The sequence below is a fragment of the Pongo abelii genome, chromosome 4 (assembly GCF_028885655.2).
Source record: "Pongo abelii isolate AG06213 chromosome 4, NHGRI_mPonAbe1-v2.0_pri, whole genome shotgun sequence".
NCBI classification, from domain to species: domain Eukaryota; kingdom Metazoa; phylum Chordata; class Mammalia; order Primates; family Hominidae; genus Pongo; species Pongo abelii.
Window position 1 is genome coordinate 65,626,413 of NC_071989.2, and position 24,105 is coordinate 65,650,517.

The window sequence follows — 24,105 nt, forward strand, 5'->3', positions numbered from 1 at the left end:
AATTTAACATTGTATCTTTTGGGATGCTTTGTTGCAAGCCACAGAAATAGGCTCTACTTAATTTAGGAAGAAGAATTTATTGAAAGGACACTGGGAAACTCAAAGAATTCCTAGAGTATCCAGAGAAAAAGCCTTGAAGACTGTGCAGCCAGGAACAACACTGTAAATTCCACTGCAGGATTCATTCATTGAGGACACCATAGCAACCATACTGCACCTGGACACTGCAGCTCACACCATCTGCACCATCAGCAAGTGTTCTTGGATGCCGATGCTAGAACCACTGGCCCTGCTGCTTCTGGGAACTGGATGTAGCTGCCATTGTGTCTTAAATCTGCCAGAATGGATTCGGCATGTTCCTTTCTTTATGTCACTAGCAGATTCAAAGACCATCTGATTGGTGGAATCTTGATCACGTGTCCATATCTAGTGGCAAGGGAGACTGGCAAGTCCAGTGTCTGGAATTTCAGCTTCTACAGGAGGAGCTGGGCTCTGTCTCATAAGAGGATTTCCTAAAGAGAGGAAGAAGTTTCAGATGATGAGTGGTCAAAAAGAATGACAATTTTCTATATTGTTATGTCATGGATTATTGAGAAACACAAGAGAAAGACAGACTTTTTTAATACCCCCAAAAGAGTTTACAGTCTAGCTAAGTAGACAAGATAAACAGATGAGATTATTTAAAAATAAGGTAACTTATAATAATGTAATAAATAAGACTGCTTAATTAAAAGATAGTAACATTATGCTGAACATAATCAACAGAGTTAGAGAAAGTATATTTATATGTTACAGCTCCAAGCCATTGCTTTTCCAACAGTGTTTTTCTAGGGCAAAATGTATGTAAGCAAGCCCTGTTTGCACCTAGAATATTTCCACACATCCACCCAGCTTCATTTTCCAAGCTTATTTGCACGAAGGCAAGCTCCTTGATTGCCCAACAAGATGCACAGTGCTCAGGACTGAGCTATGTGTAATTAAAATATACATATATATATATATATATATATATATATATATAACAGATATGAAGTCTGAAGAATCAGAAACAATGGCATGAACATGGTAGTGGGTATAGGTTTTGACCTGGAGTCAGAGGGAAAGAGAATGAGCCTGGAGTTCTGGGAAATCCATCATCACTCTTCTGCATTGTGTGGTCACTTCTGTCCCTGGGGAAGGGCAGTGCTAAGCTGCGCTGGGGTAAAGGCCTATGCAGAGCCAAGAGTTGAGTGCTTTTCCTATGCTGTGTCAAGGTCATTGCTACACAGGGCATTTGGGAGCTCTGCTCCTGCAGTCAGCCAATGGCCACTCAGGATTAACAGTGAATGCTGTGTGGGCAGAGCTGGAAAAAAATGGGTCACTTGGCTGGTTATGGGATATAGAAGGCCAGCAGCCAGGGCCTCCACCCATAACAGCCATCCAGTCCCAGGGCCCTGCTGCTCCTCCACCTTTCTCTTTCACGCCATGCAGCTCTCTGCATCACATTCTCCACCTTTCTAGGTGTCAATGTGGCCTCCAGAAAGAGGGTGAAAGTGAAAACAAAACTAAGGGGAAGAAATTAGGTGACAGCTTCACTCCTCCAAGAAGGAAAGGGATTGTGCAATATGGTAGAAAGGAAACTGATTCAATAGCTTTCTCTAGCTATTATCTGGGTGACCTTTGGCAAGTGATTCTCCCTTCAAATCATCATTAGTAAAATGGGATGATGTGAGACAACTCGTATGAAATTATAGCATACTAAAAAGAACAACTACCTACAACCAGGTTAGTTCAAAAACTATGTTCTTCAGTCCTAAGTGATACTTAGGAGTGATTGCAGCTCAAGCTGCTGGTGAGGGACAGCCGATAATCTTCTGCTGTGGCTCTTGGCTTCGTTTGCATCCGAGAAGGTTCTTAAAGAAAAACTCTTCTGTGTTAAGATTGGTTGGTGTAATCAGAGCACAGGCATCAAGAGGAGCTCTCATCCAGCCTGGTCATCCACCCCACCTGCTTGGATTCTCTTTTCCATATCATGTGTGCATACATGCACACACACACAGACACACACACACTCACACTCCCATCCACACACCCCTGAGGAATGCATAAAGTATAATAATGAAGTAATGACTAATGCCTAACAAGGGCAGTATGTAAAATGTTGTGCCAGTAGTGGACCTAGACTCCCAGGTTTGGAAATCCTGACTCTGCAGTTTGCTTGCTGTATGACCTTTGACACATTCCTCAACCTCTCAGTCCCTCAGTTTCCACATCTACAAAATAAGATAATAATAGTACCTACCACATAGGATGTTGTGAGGACTACCTGGGTTGATACACATAAAGCACTTAAGGTAGGACACAGCATGCAGTCATTACTCAATAACACTAGCTATTATATTTTTTAATATTATTTTCATACATCTAATTGAGTGCAGTTGTATTCAAAGCATCGGTAAGAAGAGGAAAAATGGATTGTACACATGTTTTGTGTGCTGTGTCTTCTATATACATGACTTTATTGAATCCTTACCTTAACCTGAAGCTCAGGGCTATTATTATTCTGAGGCTGATGTTCAGACAAGTAACACGTCCAAGGGCTGGAAAACGGGGAGCTGACATTCAAACCCAGGTGCTCCTGGCCCTGTGCTCCCACAATGCCATGCTTTCCCTTCTCTGGGACACTGCCACCATCACCTGAAATCATCAAAATTCTTCTTTGGGAATTTCCTTCAGAACTTGATGACTGTGTTTAGAATTTCCTCAGCACTGGCAAATCTTCTTCTTTTGAAAAATACATTGTCAGCATTTTTAAAAAGTCATTTATTGTCAAGATGAATAACTCAATAGGGTGATACTGTTTGGGGCTAAAATTAAGGTATGATTAATGTTTTTAAGTGGCTGGTAAACCAGTTCTGGAAACAATTCCAAGAGTAAAAGTTCTGAAATATTTTTGAAAAACTCAAAATCCCAGGAAAACTGCATTTCCCTTTGGCTCCTTTGGCTATGCTGGCTCTGACATGCTTCTGTAGATGGGTTTTTAACAGCTTGGTTGTTCCTCGAGTATGTAAAAGAACATAGATTAAGACTGTTTGCTATGGTTTGGATACTTGACCTCTCCACACCACATATTGAAATTTGATCCCCAATGTGAGAGGCGGGGCAAAAGGAGGACATTTGGGTCAGGAAGGCAGATCCCTCATGAAGAGATTAATGCCCTCCCTTGCAGGTAAGTGAGTTCTCGCTCTATCAGATCCTAGCTAGAACTGGTTGTTAGAAAAATCCTGGCACCGTCCCCTGTCTCTGGCTTCCTGTCTCACCCCGTGATCTCTGTACACACTGGCTCCCCTTCCCCTTCCCCCGTGAGTGGAAGCAGCCTGAGGCCTTCACCAAAAGCAGGTGCTGGTGTCATGCTTTTTGTGCACCCTGCAGAACCATGAGCCAATTAGCCTCTTTTCTTTATAAATTCCCCAGCCTCCGGTATTCCTTTACAGCAACACAAGTGAACGGAGACACTATCTGAGCATAATTATAAGTTGTGTTTGGGGCCTGTGGTAGGATGTGAGAGTTGGCATTCCCTGCTCTTTGCCTGTTTTTCTACAGTGATGTTCCCCTCCATGGTCCCTGGAATATTCTTCTGTCTCCAGGCCCTGCAAAACCCAGAACCATTTTGGAGGACAGCATGACAGAGGAAGAGGAATGGCATCGAGAGAGGCACTGTATATGCATTATTTTATTTATCCTCAGAACAGCCCGTTTCACTGGGGGAAACTAGGTCCAGAGTGGGTCCAGAACCTACTCCAGGTCACACAGCTGGACAGAGCAGAGGCAGGGGTGGCACGTGCCTCTAGATTCCACTTTGCCTGTGGCCAGAGCAGCGTTCTGGCCACCCCAGGCCGGAGCACCTCCCTACTGAGCCCTTTTAAGTAGCAGTGTAGGCGGGGGTGTAATTAAGTTATTAAGCTGACTGCTGTGGCAGGATGAGGCTTTCTGGCCCACTTGTTCCCGGCTTCAGTAGCACCGATGGTTCCCGGAGATCATCTTCTTTGTGCAAGTGTTTGACTCAGTGGTCTGTACTGGAATTAGATGGATCCCTTTGCCACCACCTCCGGCCTCTAGGGCTTGTGCTTTGGAGGCCCAGCCTTCATATGCTTCTCCTCCAGAGTAGGCTGCGAGAGAGAAGCTGCTAGCTGTGTTGGTGCCCTTGACACGGCTGTCCACATCAACTTCAAGCACTGCCAAATTGGCGGGTTAAACAGGGAACCATCACCTTTTCAAATTCTGTTTTTATCTTATATTTTATCTACCCCAGAACTCATCTCTAAAAAACGGGGAAAGAGAGATGAAGGGGATGATAGAAAAATAAGGTAGCTGAACTTGTACTTTAATTGAAAAAAAAATCATAATTACTCTAAGCAAAAAATAGTTGTAGACAAAAGCACATGTTCAAAAAAACAAAGTGATCAAAACCATATTAACTTTATGTTTTTTCTCTTCCCACCTAACCTCCAGATTCTTGACTTGTTTCATCCTACTGGTTCTTTTCAAATTATACCTGTGATAATTCAGCTCTTAAAAGAGGAGTTTTGAAGTCCTGTTAATATGTGACTCGAGGAAAATCCAAGGTAGGGAGAAAAATTAAACTCCTCCACCACTCTGGGGAACTTGGTTCTCTAAGGAGACATTGTTTTAAAACCAAGAACAAGCCAGAGATGACCAAGATTAGGTTTTATTCTTTGCTTCTCAAATCCTGATCCTAATCCATTAGAGCTAATTTTGCCTGATTCCTTTTCTCTATGCTGTGGGCTTGGGTGGGTTTCTCTTAGATGGAGGAAGAGTCAAGAAATGGGTTATGGGGAGGGAGAAAGGGACAGATTTCATTAAACTGCCAAAAATATGTTTATGCCAGTAATAGCACGTATGATGCAAACTTGCTTCTACATGTAGAATAATCATCTGTGAGGGAAGTTGCTTATGAAGATGATGACATTTAAGAGTTTGGCATCCCAGCAGTTTTACCTTTGATCTTGGAAAACTGCCCAAAGTAACTAAATCATTTACAATCTGCCTTGCTTGCCATTTGAATTATTTTGAGGGTTGAGGGGGCACTTTCTTTTTCATTGTGCATTACCAGAGGCCTACTTTCTGATCTAAAAGAAGCAAAATAGGTGAGTCTCACACTCTGTGATTCAACAACACAAGCTTTGCTATACAGTGACCTTATTTATACTCCAAATGACAGCCTACAGCAGATCGCATTTGACAAATTTTAATCCTCTTAAACTGAAGTCTGAAACAGATACTAAACAGCGGTTTAGTGTGGGGCTCTCTGTCCTGGCTAGTTGAGGTGCGTGATGGGTAGTGGCAGAGAGAGGGGGTAGGGAGTAGGGTGAGGGAAGTCCAGGGAGCCCCGACAGGTGGAGATGGGGAAGTTGGGAAGACTGGAAAGAGAGGGTGTAAAGGCAATGAAACATTTCCCCTGCTCCTGAAGAAAAAACATGGACGAAGAAGCCATGGATGTTGAGGCTTTAAAGCTGACTTTAAGTAAGGGAGATTGTTCCAGATTATCTGGGGGCCTGGTTCACTCCATTGAATGGCCTTCAGAGCAGAACTGAGGCTTCCTGATGAAGAAATTCTGACTGTGCAGAGCAACTTTGGCCCGTGTCCAAGAGTTCAAGTCTGTCTTTTCTGATAGCCTGCCCTATGGATTTCAGACTTGCCTATCCAGTCCCTATAATCAGGTAAACCAATTCTGTGCAATAAATCTCTTAATATCTGTCTCCTTCTGATGTGGTTTTACTGGTTAAAACTTGACTGATGCAGATTTGCAGCCTGGAGTCCCCTTCCAAACGTGAGAATTTGTGGCTTCAGCTGCTGGAAGCCTGGCTGTGGCAGAGGCCCTCAGCTGCCAGCTGTCCTTAGGGAGTGCTTTGACTGAGCAGAGTCCCCTTGCCCCAGGTCACACTCCCTTCCCAGGGCAGCAAAGCTCCAATGACTGTCTGATGTGGGGCTAGAAAGGCTGGGCCCCTGGCCCCAACTCTGGGTAAACCTGAGGGCTGCCTCAGCTTCAGAGCTCCCCATGAACTTGGCTGAGGCCTTCATTGTGGCTGCATCATAGCCCCACTGCTCCCTTCACCCCACCCTCCTTTCTTCCCTTCTTACCCAGGCGTTGATTCCCAGAGCACTGCCTGATAAACCTCCTGCCCAGGAATCTTCATCTGCTCCCCAGGAAATCCCATCTGTACCAGGAACCTTGCTCCACTGAGTTTCCATCTATTTCCTGCATCTTTGACTTTCCCTTCTCATTCATCTCTTTCCCCTCGCCACATGTGAATGCTCTAGGCTCTCCCATATTAAAAAGAAACACAACCAGGAAACATCATAACCATTCCTAAATTGTGTCATCCTCAAGTTGTGGCTGGTTTTGTTGTTTGTTTGTTTGTTTATTTTTTCCATATCCCAACTTCTTGAGGAACTAACTGGACACTGTCTCATCTTCACCTTCCACTTACTCCTCGATACAGCATGGCTTTCCTCAGCCGCCATCACTCCCTGAAATTGTTCTCAAGAAGGTCACCAGCAACCTCCTATTTATTAAAATCCCATGACACTCTTCAGCCTTTACCATATGTGACTTGGTGACTGGCAATGTGATTTTCTTTTGCCTTTATGAAATTGTTGTCTGGCTCCAATAGCCTCCATCACCCACTCTGCACTGGATTCCCATATGTCTCCCTGGCTGCTTCCTTTCAGTCTTCTTCATGGACTCCCTTTGTCATCTGTTCAGTAGCTCCCTTTGTCAGCCTCTTTCTACTCTACACTCTCTCCTTGGGCGATTTGGCCACATCTGTAATTTCAGTGATCACCTATGTGCTTAAAGGCTACCAAATCATTATTTCTAACCTCAATCTCTGTCCTGGACTCTGAATGCTGTACATCCAACTATTGAACATTTCTCCCTAAATGTTTTATCTTGTCTAATACTGAATCCACCCTCACACATGTTCCTCCCTTCTGAGCTAATAACACAATACATTCTTCCCACCAACAGAGCCTGCAGTGATCTTCAATTCCCCACCCCCACCCCACCTCCTCCGCCGCTCTCTCTCTCCCTCTCTCTCTCTCTCTCTCTCTCTCTCTCTCCCTCTCTCTGTCTCTCTCTTTTTCTCAACTCAGCCATTGGTCACTAGGGATTGTGGTATCATCCTCTTAAATAGTGTATTCTCTCAAAGTAGCCCTACTTCTCCCACCTTAATATTTCATCTCGGATCTTCACTGTCTCACATATTTTATAGCATAATAAACAGCGTTTAAAGCTGAGTGATCTGTGCTCCACCCTGTGGAGGGCTTGGCTCTGTCCTTTCTCTGGTTACACCACTAACCACAAGTCAAGAAGTCCATAGGACCTACAGGACATTGCCACCATGGGCCCACACACCCCAATTCCAGGCCATGTTTCCATACCTAGAACTGTGGATTCCCTGTCCAAATGGCCTGAGCCTGCTTCGAGGGCTGACGTGGGACTCTCCCACAGATCCATGCCGCCATGTCTATGCTGCATTGCTGGAGTGCATGCCTGTAGGCTTGAAAGTGGCAACAGGTGGCTGTTTGCAGCGGGGAGGGACAGAGGCTGGACAGAGGAGTCAGATAGTTCATATGCACATGTGTGCAGAATTTCTTGTGGTTCTAGATGGAGCTGGGGTGTCAGGCAGAGGGAGAACAGGGGTAAGCTGTGACTAATTTTAGTCTTTCTCCCAGCCCCATGAATGCTGGGGAAGAGGGTTCTGGTTATGAAGCATCTTGTATACACCAAGTACAAAGCTAAATAATGGGAATTAAAGATGAACCAGACATACTTATTGCCCTCCAGAAGCTCAGGAACAGACAACAAGGGGAGCCATTATAAAATGAGATGAAATCCATTTTCATAAAGGCATGTTTGAAGAGCTGTGTGGGGTGGCAGGGTCAATCCCTGCCAGATAATAGGGAAAGGCTTCTTGCATGGGAGAACATTTGACCTGAAATTTGAAGCTTGAGAGTAAGTTTGCTGAACCTGAGAAAGCCACTGTCAGCAAAGAAAACAGCAAGCATTCAAAGAACCATGGGCGGCTTAGTGGGCTGGAAGCTCTGGAGAGGTGGCTGGAAAGGCAGCAGGACTGTCATGAAGGGGCTTGTGGGGTTTGCTGGGGAGCTTCTACTTCATCCCAAAGGCCACGGGGAAGCTTTATGCATTTAAAGTTGGGGACTCAGTTGGTATTAGTCACACGTTTGAAAGATTTCTCTGGACTAGCCTCTTAAGGGGTTTCCTCTTCTCCAGCATCCGCACCCCTCCCTGAGAGTCCAGCCGTCATCCTGCTGCCAACCTGATCCTTCTGAAACCCACATTGGATGCTGTCACTCTTCTGCTTCTTCCCATTGCCTCCAGGTGAGAGCCCAGTTTCCACTCCCTCTCTGTCCAGCCCCTCTCCTGCCTGCTCAGTCTCTGCCATGTGCTTCTTCTGTTGCAGACATACCCCATCGCTGGTCCCACCCCAAATACACCATACTTTCGGATTACTCTGCACCAATGCTCTTCTCCAAATTGCCAGCCTGAATAAGTCCTTATCTTTCAAGCAGTATAGTGGAGAGAAAAGAGCACAGATTTTACATACAGATTGATCAGGGGTCCTGGTTCTGCCACTTCCTGGCTCTGTAATGTTCAGCAGGCCACTGAAACTCTGAGCTTTGGCTGCCAAACCTCTCTGAGGGACATAACACCCACTTTTCAAGGCTACTGTGAGGATTAAATGCACTAACAGAGGTAAGTGTGTGGCGTGAGCACAGCAGACTGCACCTGGAGTGAGCCTGCTGGACCCACAAGCCCGCTGGACTTCGGCTTGCCCCACAGCGGCCACTGCTGCGCTTCCCAGTATGTATATCTGGAATCTGTCTTAGTTCCTTGCTCTAACCCAGCCTGGTTCCTGCCACATTCTTCACACCAAGGGAGGCCCTGCTCCCCAAGCCCCAGCCATTGCCTGGTGTCCTGCTGCAAACCCAGGGGATCCCTGGAGGCCACGATGCTGCCATTTGCCCACACTCCAGCCCCTCTCCACCACCGTGTCAGCCCCTGCCGGAGATGAATGCTGTCACCCACGGATCCGAGCTCATTGCATTGTTTGCATGTAATTTTGATTTCATTGCTATTCACCTACAAAGTTGCCTAGCTCCTAAGCCCAAGTTCTGCCTTTTTCCACCTTATTCGCATCTTCCCATCAGCTAGCAAAGGATGGCTTTGAAATCTGTGCCTTTTACACTGTACAATAAGTCCCATGGCTTATGACCATAACTAAGGTAATTATGTAATGTATTATCTAAATCATTACTTTTTGAGACTGAAAGGGCACAATCAGAGTTAACTAAATGTGTGGTCATTCAACCCATAACCCAGATAGCACTGGTCACTGGGGAGATGCAACAGTGAGCCCAAGAAATAAATTTTCTTTATCTATCTCCTCTACGGGCTGTGGCTATGTTGCCTTCAGCTGTAGAGACATCACTTGTAATTTTAGTTTGTTCTCATCAGCCCGCTCTGTTGTTATGGTTCACCTAGGGAAGCATCCAGCCACTGAGAAAGAGAAGGGAGAACAGCGCTTCACTGCCTGCCATGCCTGAGGCGCAGAGCGGCCGTTGGCTGCTCTGCCAGGAGCTCTGCAGGGACATGGCAGCCGTGCTCCGTGTGGGTGGGAGAGGTGGCAGCATTTTGTGGTGCTCGTCATTCTTATTTGACAACTGTTTGGGGTTTTAGAAACTCTTGGCATTGGTTTATAACACCCCACCCACCCTGTCTCGGTAACCACCATTTGCCCTCCCTACAAGAGGTCATGCCAATTCTGAGATGAGGCAAGGCAGGCTCAGCAGCCCTGGCTGGCTCCCACTCTGACACCTAAAGAGCTTTCTCTTGCCTCTGGTCAGACTCACAACTTCCTGTACCCCTCAGAATCAAGCCCTTATGAGGGGGTTCAAGTGCCAGAATGCTGACTTCCCATAGACTGGCAACGGAAATAAAAACTTCTTTCTGCTTTCAGAAAGCATATTGAGTTAACGTGATTCTTAGTCATTTACATCATTATGAGAGAATCTGTGGGTGTGTGCCTTAGAGAGTGTGAACACATTTATTCTGGCGTTTGATAATGTATTGCCATTTAAAGGAAATTCCCTTCAGCTCTTTTATTTCACCATCATGTATGGCCTTGAGCTAGCCCACCATATGAACCTCCTAGGAGTAGGGTGAAAGGGAGAAAGGAACCAGGACCAGGTTACCCTGTATACATGACAGAGATAATGGAGCAGGGGGTACAAAATTGCCCACTGAGGGGCTCAAATAATCCTCTTTAAAGTCTCCCTGCAGGGCAGGGCGTGGCAGCTCATGCCTGTAATCCCAGCACTTTGGGAGGCCGAAGCAGGCAGATCATAGGTCAGGAGTTCAAGACCAGCCTGGCCAACATGGTGAAACCCCATCTTTACTAAAAATACAAAAATTAGCCGGGCGTGGTGGCACATGCCTGTAATCCCGGCTGCTTGGGAGGCTGAGGCAGGAAGATCGCTTGAAACCAGAAGGCGGAGATTGCAGTGCACCGAGATTGCACCACTGCACTGCAGCCTGGGTGAAAGAGCGAAACTCCATCTCAAAAAAACAAAACAAAACAGAAAGAGTCTCCCTGTATTGTGCCCCCACCTCAACTTTGAGAATTACCATTATATTTGTTTAAATCCTCCTAAAACTAGTAATTATTGAGCAATTGCTTTGTACCAGCAGTTCCTAACCCACATAATCACCATATGAGCAGGCACTGTGGTCCTCACTTTACGGATGTGGACACAATGGCCCACAGACCTTAAAACAGTTCCCCAAGAGCACACGCTAGCAAGAGGTAGCTCAGAGCCAGGTCTCTTGGCTTTGAAATCTGTGCCTTATACACTGCACAATAGTCCTCTCAATTTTATGCTGCAGACCTTAGCCACAACAGAGAGATTCAGTTCTGTGTGTGGTCCCTTTATTATAATGACTGTCATCTTGGGTAGAATAGACAAGGACAAAATGTATACTGCCTACCTTTTTAAAAAAGAAGTATATTTGGTTGTTCTGGGATAAGGAATGGGGAAGAGAGTGAAAGCATTCAAATTGAATTATAAGGATATGATAGGCCAATTTAAAGGTAATCAAAGTCTTTGGATTTTCATTATTTTATTTTGCTTGGATTATTCTTGAATTGGCTGGAACTCCAAAACATGCTTAGAATTAATTCTCCAAATCTTGCATTTAGGAAAATGGTCTCAGAATGCAATTAATAAAATGGCAAATTTTAATTCATCATTCTAAATTCTCCATTACTTCAAACACATATTTCAGGCAGATTTGATATATAGGTATTTGAAATTACTAGGAGTCATAAAACAAGGCATTAAGTCTGGAATCTGGAATTTTCCCTTTAGAATAAACCTGCATTCGATGATTATTCCTCCATGAAACTGTGCTATTGCAGCCCTTGCTCCATTATTCAACTTTGTAAATAGGGTAGATGGAATCATAGGAAGCAGTGCTGACAGTTACTAAAGTGTAGTTGGAGGCCTTTACAAGTTTAATAAAATGCAGGGGAAAGGGGAAGAAAAAGAATGGGGTTTGCCCTGGAAAGGAGATTCCAGGGTCAGGAGACAATTGTGTAACTTTCTGAGTTCTGCCCTCCCTGGGCCAGGCCAGGTCACTTGGCCAATTCTTGCCAAAACTTTTCAACCCAGTGACTCAGGAACTGGACTTTTCCATTCTAGCCTGTGGGAATGTGGCTGTGATTTTATAACTGAAGTCCATAGAACAATGGGATTTGCCTTATGAAAAATTGCTTTTCAGACACCAGCACTGCAAAACACCTACTTCTACTGGCTCACCAGTGGAGCTCTTAAAACTTTTTTAAAACACTCCGTTCTTGGGTGAACAACACACCCAGCCTCTCCCCAATAACTAGAAAAAACGTCAGCATCCTTCACATTTGAAGGTCAAAGTCCTGGTCAAAGATGCTGTTTGATTCACCCATGGATAATGGCCAATTTGATAGAAGATATAGAAGCAAACAAACAAACAAACAAAGACCATGTAAATCAAGCTTGCCTTTAGATGCTTGGCCTAGAATAGGGAGTATAGCTTAGTGCCTAAAAACTTGGACTGTGAAGAGAGACAGGTCTGGGTCCAATCTCAACCACATAGACAAGTTATTTAAACTCTGTAAACCTTAGTTTCCCATCTGTAAAATGAAGATATCATTGTACTAACATATATTTGTTATGAGGATTACATTTTAAAAAATTCACACAAAATATCTGACATAGGGGAAAGAATAAAATCATATTGTATAGACAGAACCATGCTAAATAGAGGATTCTTGTGTCCACTGAATGCAGGTGCTACTGTATGAGGCAGACTCAAATGGCCTCTCAAGTGGCTGGCTTGCTTGCCTCTTTCTCCACCTTCTTACAGAAGAGCAATTCCTAATGCCTGACATGGCTTAAAAAAAGCTGACAGGGGACAGCCTCCAGATATAACTGAGCAGGAAGCTAGAAACAGCAATCCCTGCACATTCTGCTAAACTCAACTTTGAGGATAGTCTGGTGGTGCATCCTGGCTTGGACTAGGGAAGAGCAACTGGCCAAGATCATGGTCGAGCCACCAATTATCACCTCCTCTGAGGAACGCACACCCTTTTTTAAGTAATCAACCAATTAAAATTTTAAACTCAGGAATCTTTCTCTTAAAACATACAGATTTTTATTACAATTTCAAAAACATCCAAGACAATTATTTATAGCCTAAATGCAATTATTTATAGCCTTGTAAAAATATGGGCCAGATGAATAGAAAAGACGGCTGGTTTTGTTCATTTGTTTTTACTCTCTCACTGCACCACTGTGCGGTTTAGAATTACTGCATTTGGTTGTCAGCAACTGGATAATCTCCAACCGGTTATAAGAATCGAACCTGTTTGGTTTATCACACACAAGACACACACACAGAGTTGTGTATATAAATACAATCTAAATGTCCCCTCAATGGGTAAACAGGAGTTGAAACAGTTGGAATATTCATTACTATGGGTAAGTTAGAATTGTATGAATGTAGGCAGAAAATTTTCCTTCCCTGGGTCTTGGGTTTTTAAATATAAATAAATACACCTAATTATGCTTACAGATTGTTTTATTCATCTAATGGTGTTTTAAAAACGTGAATGTGAATGACTTTTCTAAGCACTCACTTCCTAGTTCCCTAATATCACCCAGCTGCCTGCTTCTCACATTTGCTTCTCTTCTTGGTCCCTGGAAGGATTTGGGCTTGCAGACCCTGCATGAGATGATTTAGCCTTCCTCTAACTGCCAGATTCTGCTATCCTGATTCTTACTGAGTTGCTGAGTTGTTGAATCTCTTTGTTGGGAGAGTAAGTAAAACTCTCATTCTTTTACAGATAGGCTTGCGGATTTATTAGGAAGAAAATGAAGCATGCTCAGACAAAAAGAAAAAAAAGTCAATTTCTTGTTATTCTTCAGTTTTTTAATTTCTTTGCAGATATTTTGGAAGATCCCTGTTCTGTAACTCTACATTCTTATCTGCAAAATATCACTTATTTCAGCCAGTTAATAACCACCTCTCCTTGTCAAGATGTTATATCTGAGACACTCCCAGAAGTTTCTGCTGGTTTTTCTTCCTTTGTCTTTCCTTAGGGATATTGGGCAAATATCCCTGACAACTTAAACCTTGATGTGACAAATAGAGATTTCACATTTATGATTAAACCATCATGATTCCACAAAGGGACAGCCTGAGCCTTCATTTGGTTTGGGCTTGGAGCCAACAGAAGTTGAGTCAGACACTCCTAGTGAGTAAAGGATCGCGGGCTCAACTTAGAATCAAGCAGGGCAGAGGGGCCTTTGGTTGTAGAGCTGTACTCAAAGAACATAACACTCCTCCTGCCAAACCAAACTTAATGGCTCTGCCCTCCAAAAGTCACAGCTTTTATCAACCAACTGGTATTCTACTGTGAGATGCACAATCTATCCCACTTTGATCTCAGCAACAATATGCTTGAGGCAATGATCTCAATTTTGCAATCATAGCTGAATTGATGTAAAACTGGGGACAATCACTTTACAACTTTCTTTACTCAAATCTCATTTCTCCCTAACAGCAGAGCCACTGCCCCCAAACTGACAATCGGCTAGAACAGTGTGCAGAATCACCTGAGGATCTTGCTGAAATGATAATCCCGACTCAGTGAGCCGGGAGTGGGCCTATGATTCTGCCTTCTGACTGCTCCCAGCTGATGTGGGTGCTTATGGTCCACAATTGCATTTGGAGTAGCAAGGACCTAGACAGCTTTGTCCATTTCAATTAGGTGTTTATTTGCTTCCAAGTGCTGACTTCTGTGCTAGGTGCTGGGAATACAAAGATGCATGAGACAATTGCTTTCCTCGGAGAGCTCACTGTTTAATGAAGAGGTAGACACATAAATATCTAACAGTGGTGTACATGATAATTGCTATCATTACAATATGAATACAGTCCTTTGGCACCAAAGAAAGAAGTGAGAGATAAAATTATAAGTTACAATCAATGTACAAATACTCCTATCTCCACCTACCTCTGCCCTTTTTTTATCCTGTGCATGTTCCAACATGAAAAACACTTGTAACGTGGAACCCAGATCAGACCTCCCTTAAAACTGATATTTCCAAGAAGTCAAGCTCTGGACAAACTGCATATAAGCAGATGCTTTCAAAAAGGTGAAATCATGATTCTCATGTAAATATAAAACAAATGTGTGTCAAATACTTTATTCAATTAACACTGATCGAAGAGCATTTGAGAAGCTACGTGTTTAGAGGCAACATTAGGATAAGATTGCCAGGTCAAACACAAAGCTGGTCAATGTCCAACAGAGCCATAAACTGTAAGATAACTTTTGGGTTATCTTTTCTAAGGGACAGAGATTATTTGCATCTCCAGCAGATAAAACCTGCATGTTAAGAACTGGATCTCTAGAGCTGTAAGGTAGCTCAAACAATAGAAAGTCAACCTAGCACTAAGCCCCCGGTAACCTCTTTCGCTTATTTTCAAGTTTCAGATAAATTTTCTGATTTCACACCCAGCCTCCAGAAAATTATTGCAAGATGGGAGAAGATCCCCTTTCACTTCAACTAGCTCTAAAGGTACTTTAGGAACTGAACCTTCCTAATTTACCTGATTGGATCTCATTCCCAGATGAAATGATTGTTAGTAATAGCATCTGTCATTGATTGAGGTACTAGATTATGTATTTTAGGTACATTATCTCTCTCAGTCTTCACATCAGCCCTTGAAGTAAGTACAACTATCCGTCCTTGACAGTTGAAGAAATAATCTCAGGGAGGTTAGATGAGTTGCCCAAAACCATGCAACTACTGGCACAGCCAGGATTCAACACAGTAATATTATTATGAATACAATAAGTAATTAGCAAATGAATGTGAGGCCTTAATGTTAGAAAGAATAGTTTGGGTTTGGGATCAACGTGATTTGTACGATTTTTTTTTCACAGTGCTTAACATTTGCAGGTCCTTTGGATGAGGGCATTGTTTTCAGAACCTATGTTAAAAATAGAATAATATTTGATTGAAAAAGAGTGGGGAGGCCAGGAGAGAGCAGTTTGCTGTGGGACAGACACTGTGGCATTCCAGGCTGCAGTTTTAGGGCCTGGAACCACAGGAGCGCAGTAAGGGCAGGGCTGGGCAGGGCTGGGCAAGGCAGGGTCGGCTCACACTCCCCACCTCCGGTTGCTCCTTGGCACCTGGCTGCATGGCTGGTTCACTTCCTCTGCCACCACGAAAGCTATTTCTCAGGACCTGGGATGAATAATCTAATCAAGAATGATGCCACCTTCCCAAGAAGCACTTCCTGGCCGCTCCCCAGTCACCTCCTCAGGATTACATCCTCCTGAGGGCCTATCATAGAACTTTTCTGCTTGGGGTAGGTAAAGGGAAGTCCTAACAGATGAGCCATTAGCTGGGGTGGGGCAGATTGCAGAGCAGGAAGGCAGTCTCTCTCAGAGCAGAACAGGGCTACAGGCAGGCAGGGAGCCACAGCACCTATCCCAGAGGTCATTTCTGATGTTAGAGTTCCCTTGGATATTTGTTAAAAAATGTGTCCTCCCAGACCCCAACCCAGACTTACTGAATGAGAAACTCAGGGATAAAGCTCAGAAATCCTTAATTTTTAACAGCCTCTCTTGGTGATTCAATCTGAAAACCTTTTGTCCCACATCACTAGCTCTTACCCCTGATTTCACATTAAAAATTAAAACCACCTGAGAAACTTCTTTTTTTTGAGACAGGGTTTCACTCTGTCACCCAGGCTGGCGTGCAGTGACACAAACTTGGCTCACTGCAGCCTCGACTTCCCAGGCTCAACAGTCCTCCCACATCAGCCTCTCAAGTAGCTGAGACTACAGGCACACGCCACCACTCCTGGCTAATTTTTGTATTTTTTTGTAAAGGCGGGGTTTTGCCAGGTTGCCCTGGCTGGTCTCGAATTCCTGGGCTCAGCCAATCTGCCTGCCTCAGCCTCCCAAAGTGCTAGGATTACAGGAGTGAGCCACCATGCCGCCCCCCACCCTGTCCCTGAGAAACTTCCAAAAGCAGCATGTCCTGGCCCGGAAATCTGTATTTTTTAAGGTCTCTGTCCCACCCATTCCAGGGAAACTCTAAAGTAAAGCTAGTGTGGAAAACCATTTTTCTAGAATTCAGTGCTTCTCAAACAAGCGTGCATTCAAATCATCTGGGAATCTTGTTAAATGCAGATATTGATCCCGTACGTCTGGGGCGGGTCCTGCGACTCTGCATTTCTAATAATCTCTGTGGTGCAGCAGATGCTTCTGGTACTACTTCGAGTGGCAAGATTCTCCATTGTAGATCTTTAACCTTGGCTGATCACTAGGATCACCTGTGCAGATTGCATTGGTTTCTTAGGGCTGCTGAAACAAATACCAGAAACTTCTGGCTTCAAATAGCACACATTTTTGAAATCAGTTTTGGAAATCAGAAGTCCAAAACCAGTTCCACCGGGCCAAAGTCAAGGTGTCAGCAAGGCTGCTTTCCTTCTAAAGGCTGTAGGAGAAATCCATTTCCTTGCCCTTTCTAGTTTCTGGAGGGCACTTACGGTCCTTGCCTGCTCATGGACCCTTCGTCCGTTTGCGAAGGGCATCATCACTCCTATCTCTGCTTCCCTTGTCCCCTGGCCTCTGACTCCTGCCCAGTAAGGAACCTTGTGGTTACATCAGGCTCACCTAGATAATCCAGGGTGATCCCTTCATCTCAACACCCTTAACTTAATCACACCTGCAAAGTCCCTTTCACCATATAACAGCGTGTTTATAGCAGTACGATTCACTATTGAGAAAATATGGAACCAGCCCAAATCTCTATCAATCAATGAGTGGATGAAGAAATTGTGGTGTACATATATATATATACATATACATATATATAATTATGTTTTTGTATTTTTGTATATATAGTGTATATACATATACCACAATTTCTTCATCATATATTCATATAGATATATGATGGAATACATCATAATTCATATATATTATATATATATATATGATGGAATACTACTCAGCCATAAAAAGAAACGAATTAATGGCATTTGCAGCAACTTGGATGGAACTGGAGACTATTATTCTAAGTGAAGTAACTCAGGAATGGAAAACCACATTGTATGTTCTCACTCATAAGTGGGAGCTAAGCTATGAGGATGCAAAAGCATAAGAATGACACAATGGACTTTAGTGACTTGGGAGGAAAGGTTGGGAAGGGGGCGAGGGATAAAAGGTTACAAATTGGGTGCAGTGTATACTGCTTGAGCGATCGGTGCACCAAAATCTCACAAATCACCACTAAAGAACTTACTCATGTAGCAAAACACCACCTGTTCCCCCCAAACCTATGGAAATTAGAAAAAAAAATCACAGGCTCCAGGAATTAGAACATTTTTGTTGGGGGTGCATGCATTCTTCAGCCTACCATGGAGATTTTTTTTCTTTTTTAATTCTGAAACTGAGGTCCCTTGGTAAAGACCCTGTTGTGTTTGGTCTAGGGCAAGGCCAGGCCCTTGTCAGAGGCTCTGGGCTGAGTACAGCACTATGCATAGGGGGCTTGTGAAACGCCGCTCCTCCTAGGCCAGGGCACACTCGTGTGGGGCCTCCCTCCACCCCTTCCACTGATTCCTCCCTGGACTTCCACTCAAAAACCCCAGCACACAAACTGAGGCCTCACAAGAGAGTCAAGGAGGCAAATGTTGGTCTTTCCCCCTGCTTGGGAGGCCATTGCAATTAGGGACCTGGTTCCTGCTTTTTGTCCCAGGAGTTCACAGAGCTAGGGCAGCAGGCTGAGGGTTGAATCAACCCTTCTCCCCAAGCAGGCCCTGGATATTAGTGCGTTTCCTTTTTATTTGGCATTTATAGTATTCCCAGCCACTTCTCAACCCTTATAATTATAACCCGGATCCCACTCAGCCTCCTTCAGCTCGGGTTTAAAAGCTAAGCGATCTCTTGAAGCAGCCAACTATTAAAACTTCATGGCCTTTTACGAAATATCAGTTGACAGAAGGTATTATGAAACACTGCCTAGTATGATTACAATTACAGTGCAATTGTCGACACACATGAGTCAAGCATACTGTGTGAAGTGACAGTTGGGATGGCATAGTTTCTTCCCTCGCTGGCTGCCCAGGCCTGGGGCTTTCCTAATCCGTCTCCATGGCCTGGTCCTTGCCATCAGCTCTGAGGGGCAAAAGCCAGCCACTCAGCCAGACAGGGGCCAACCCCACTGGTGGCTTCTGGACTTATCTTTGTACGATGCAGCATGCTGGTTTTCTACTAGGCCTTTCCGGGGACTTAAGGCATGGCTTTGAGCAGGGGCTGGGTGATCCATTTTCCTTTATGAATTCAGCTACAGCAATACAAACAAGCCCTGGCATGCGCCTACTGGCATGGCCACCTAGGTGTCCCAGATGAGTATGATTTTTGGTGGGATCCCCAAGAATATCTACCTCCCTGCCCTCTCTGACTGCCAAACTTCTCCAGGAAGGGCTTTACAGATGCTTTAAGTCTCTCAACACTGCAAACTAACTTCAGCCACCATCTCTCTTCTGTGCTATCTTGAAGATCACCTCAAGGCTGAATCCAATGGTATTCTCCCAGTCCTCACTCTCCTTAATCTATTTTCAGTTTCATACTGTTGAAATTCACTCTTAGTATAAAGTCCAAATTTTATTACTATGGCCTATGTCATCCGCCCCCATCCTACCCTTCCAGTTCTATCACATGTCCCCTTCCTCTCTGGTCTCTGGGCACCTGTCACCCTGGCCATCTGCTGCCCTCCAATGTGCCAAGCTCTTTCCTGTCTCAGCAGCTTTGCCCTGCTTTTCCCTCTGCTGGAAAGCCCATCCACTCTTCTTCCTTGGCCAGGTGCTTTTTCACCTGCACATCTGAGCTGGAGTAGCACCTGCTGAAAGAGGTCTTCCCTGGCCACCTCTCTAAAAGGACGTGTCACCCATTCTTAATACCCTGTATCACAGCAGCCAGCTTACTTCCTTCATAACCATTATTGTCATTTGTAATTATTTGTTAGTTTCTTACTTGGCTCATCTGTCTTTTCCACTGGACAGCAAGCTTCTCAAAGAGAAGGACCAGATTTGTCTTGTTCATCAATGAATCTCCAGTGACAGGAGCTGAATACATAGACTGAATTGACTGGCCCCCCTGTACAGGTTCTCCCTTGGCTCTACGCTGTTTTGCTCTTCTGCTCTTCCCCCACTTCTTCTTTCCTTCATTGGCTTCCTCCACCATTTCTTAAGGTTTACCTTGACCCCACCTCTTCTTGTTTGGTTTGTTCATGAACTCCTGTGAACTCAGCAGCCTCCTCTTGAAGGCTGAGAGCTACATCTCTACCCACCTACTCCCTAGGGCCCAACATCCAGCCTTCAATGCCCATCTTCTATTTTATTGTGCTTGCCAGACATTTCCATCAGGAAGGTCATTTTCCCCTAAGCCAGCTTTTCCTCCTGATTTCCATATTTCTCTTGATGGTATCTTTCTTTAGTCATTTAGGCTTGAAATCTCGGCACCATTTTTTACTCCAATCCTCTTCCTTCATTCATTCAGGTAAAAAGCTACATAGTAGCTACACATTATCCTCTGCCATGGGTCTTCTTCAGAACCATAGCCCCTCTTTCCTGGATTATGCAAATAGCCACTTAACTGATTTCCTGACCTCGGCTACTCCCCACCATGCTCCACGCTTCTGTCACTATATTAGCTGACATTGTATTCTTCCAGTGCTCAAACACCTTTAGTGGCTCCCTACTGGCGAGAAAGTAAAGTCCAAATTCCTTAGACTGATAATCAGGCCCCAAGTTACCTTTCTGGTTGGCCTTCTATTATTGCCCCATCTGTAGTCTCCATGTTCTAATCCAATATTTGTCATTCCTCTCTGAGCCTTCCTACCTCTGATTCTTTGCTTCTGCCATTTTCTTCATCTGTAATGCCCTCCTCCATCTTTGTCTGACAATATATCAAGAACCACTCCCAAGACTCCCTTTGTCATACATTTTCCTTTGATTCTGTCCAACAAGAATGACTGAATGCCATGCCTTTTATCTCACTTTTCTTTGAATTTCAGTTATATCTATACCTGTGTCTCTTTTAGACCATATTTAAGTTCTATGAGGATTTTTTAAAAAACTGTGTTATAACCATTGTTACTTCTTCAATGCATGAATACCCCCATGCCCACATATGTGTGCGTGTGTGCAGACACATACACACGCACACACACAGAGGTAGTTAAAAGTCTTTAACAAGGGCTGTAAATAATTGTCCTCAAGGCACTCTATGGAGAACTCATTGACACCCATGAAAGGATGGAGCAAGTTTATGTTACACAGATGTCAGAATAATGTTGTGGCTTACTCTCTGTGGAGCTTGGACCTCTAAATTAAACTAAAACAACCCTTGTGATCATCCTCCCAGCCGTGATTTAACTGCATTCCCTCATGGAAAGAAACCAGTCTGGACCTAGAGGAAATCAAGCTGTTGTTTGAAAGGCTGGATGCAGGGGCTGAGTGAGCACAGGCTCTGTCAGTACTGATCCCAGTGAGCTTGTCACAGGCATCTGTTTCTGCGGCACAACATAGAGTATTTGCCAAAGGAAGTTGGGGACTTCTTAACCAGTGACAAATGGCTCTCTCATCTCTGAGCTCATGTGGCACTTTTTACCATTCATCTTTAGGGAACCAAATCAGTAAACATATCAAGTAACCATTGTAGTCTCCAGTGGCTAGAACACACCCGACCCATAGTAGACACTCGATGTTTCATTAAAGAAAGAATAAATGCATGGGCTTCTCTATTCCCCTCCCACCATGGGGAAGCTCATACTTCCAAATATTAGGACGAAATGCCTTCTTATCTGGCCTTCTGGGACAACTCACAGGACACCGGCAACCACTATTGCTTACCTGGAAGCTTTGTCAAGGCACCTGGCATCATAAGTCTCAGGCTTCAAGGAAAAAGCCCACCTGGACCTGGAGTTCTGCATGGGGGTAGTAGGGAAAGAAAAAATGCTTTAAAATCAGAGACCTTGTGTTGCATCTCAGTTCTGTGACCCTAGACCTATGCTGTCCAGTATGGTAGCCACTAGCCACACGTGGCTATTTAAATCTAAATCAAATAAAATTAGATACAATTAGAAACCAGTTCCTCAGTAGCACTAGCCACATTTTCAGTGCTCAATGGCCACATAAGGCTACTGGCTTCCACACTGGACAGCACAGACGTAGAACATTTCCAACATTGCTGAAAGCTCTATTGGACAAGCACTGCCATAGACAAATCACTTAGCATCTTTGAGTCTCAGTTTACTCATTTGTCAGTTGGATTAGATGGTACCCAAGTTTCTTTTCTCTGAAAATTTTGGAAAGTCTGGAATCCACACCTATTCCCTTCGAAGTGCTAGAATATGACTGATTGATGAATAATTAGAATATAAAATGGCCAGAGAATAGTGACAACAGAAGTTTAGCTACAAGCTTGGTGCAACAGTTGGAGAAAGGGGAGAAATTTGCTTTGACCTGGTGCTTTGCAGGCTCTCACTATGTTAAAGTCACACCTTGTCTTTCACCCCCTGCACTTATACCCCCGCTCCCAAGCCGTTCCCCAGCCTCAAAAAATATATTCAACTGTTTGAGCCTACTCTCCGCTAGTTGGCTAAACTGATCAGCTAAGTACCACTACATTTTAGTGTTGATGCCCAAAGGGTTCAAATGATAGCTTAGTGTGCTGCAAGGCAAGAGCACAAGCCAGGATTTAGCAGAGCTCAGAGCTAGACCTTGACCTGTCACCATGCAGCTGGTAACTTTGGATAAGTCACCTGCTGGAGCACAATTTCTTCATATGTAACATTATGTAAGTCTAAGGACTTCAAGGTCATCCCCAAATCCAAGATTCTAGATTGTAGCATTAGGTTTTCCATTGCACTGGCCAGTTTGCATTGGCAAGATTGTCTCTAGAGTGATGGGGAAGGTCTCATAAAACAGGGGTATTCCCTTCCCAAAGCCCTAGGCTAGGTAGTACAGTGCAAGCTGCCCTTGTTTCTAGTCAAGCTCCCTCCTGCAGATGAGTCACTCAGCAGAAAAGGTGTGTCCAGGCGCCTGCCTGCCTAGGCTGATTAATGGAATTCCTTATATGGCACTTGTTTTTCTGACAGGCAATATGTTCTTGGAAATGAAGCTTAAGTCAGGTCTTCAGGTGACATTCAGAGAACATTTGCTTTGTTCTGTTTCACAGAATGTTGTCTCAAGGCGAACAGCCTTTTCACCAGGAAGTTTCCTCCTGGACATGTTCAGCTGCCACAGAAATAGTTCAGATTCAGGGCCCAAAGCAAGGGGCATAGTGTGCCCTGCTCTCTCCCACAAATAATCCCATGTTCTCTGAAAAGAGGGCACCATGAAGGCAGAAGCCCAGATAACTGGAGCTCTGCTGTAGCCAATGTCTCTGCCAGGGTGGTGTGGAGATGCAGAGCCCTGCACGTGGTCTTCTCTTCCTTCTCTCTCTTCTTATGGCACATGGGCTGCTGCAGTGCAGAACGGCTTGGTGTGTCCATGCTGGCTGGACAAGGACAATGAGGGTACAGCCATATTCCTAGATGGGAGATTGGGTCAGCATGACCCTGTACAGTGAGGGTAGCTCACTCTGCTCACAGACTGAACACACGACCTTCTGCCTGCACCCCCGCCCTCCAACTCTGGAGGATGCTAGCCTCTCTTGAGTCAAGACCGAGATGCCCCAGCCCCTGGCAATAGAAACTGTTCACCCTGCCTGCCTGAACCTGGAGTTTTCCAGTACCATGCATGAGGGCTAGTTATGTGTCAGGGGCCATTTCATGCCTCACCACATTTTCTCTGAGCCTCATGGTCACCCTGCAAGGTAGGTATTATTATCTTTCCTACTTTACTGATAAGAAGAATGGGGAGCATGACTTGCCTATAGTCACCCAAACAGACAAGTGGCTGAGCTGGGACCAGAACTGGCTCTGGGAGGCTTTGGTACCCATGCTCTGGTTCTCTGAAGACTGGAGCCCTCCTAGAATAAATGAGTTTAAGGTTCAGCTATTAAGTTTGAAGAAAAGTCTAGGAAGGGAAATGTATTTCTTTCCTATTGCTGCTGTAAGAAATTGCCACAAATTTAGTGGCTTTAAAAAACACAGATTTATTCTTTTAGAATTTTGGAGGCTGGAAGTTCAAAATAAATTTCAGTGGGCTAAAGTCAAGGTGCCAGCAGGGCTCATTCCTTCTGGAGGTTCTAGGGGAGAATCCATTTTCTTGCCTTTCTATCTTCTACAGGCTGTCTGCATTCCTTAGTCATGTATCCAAAGGCCCTTTTGCCATATAAGGTAACATAGTTACAGGTTCTGGGGATCAGAGAGTGGATACCTTTGGAAGGCATTTATTCAGCCTCCCACAGGGGATTTCTCATTCACCTTGAGAAACATAAATAGTTGTTGAAA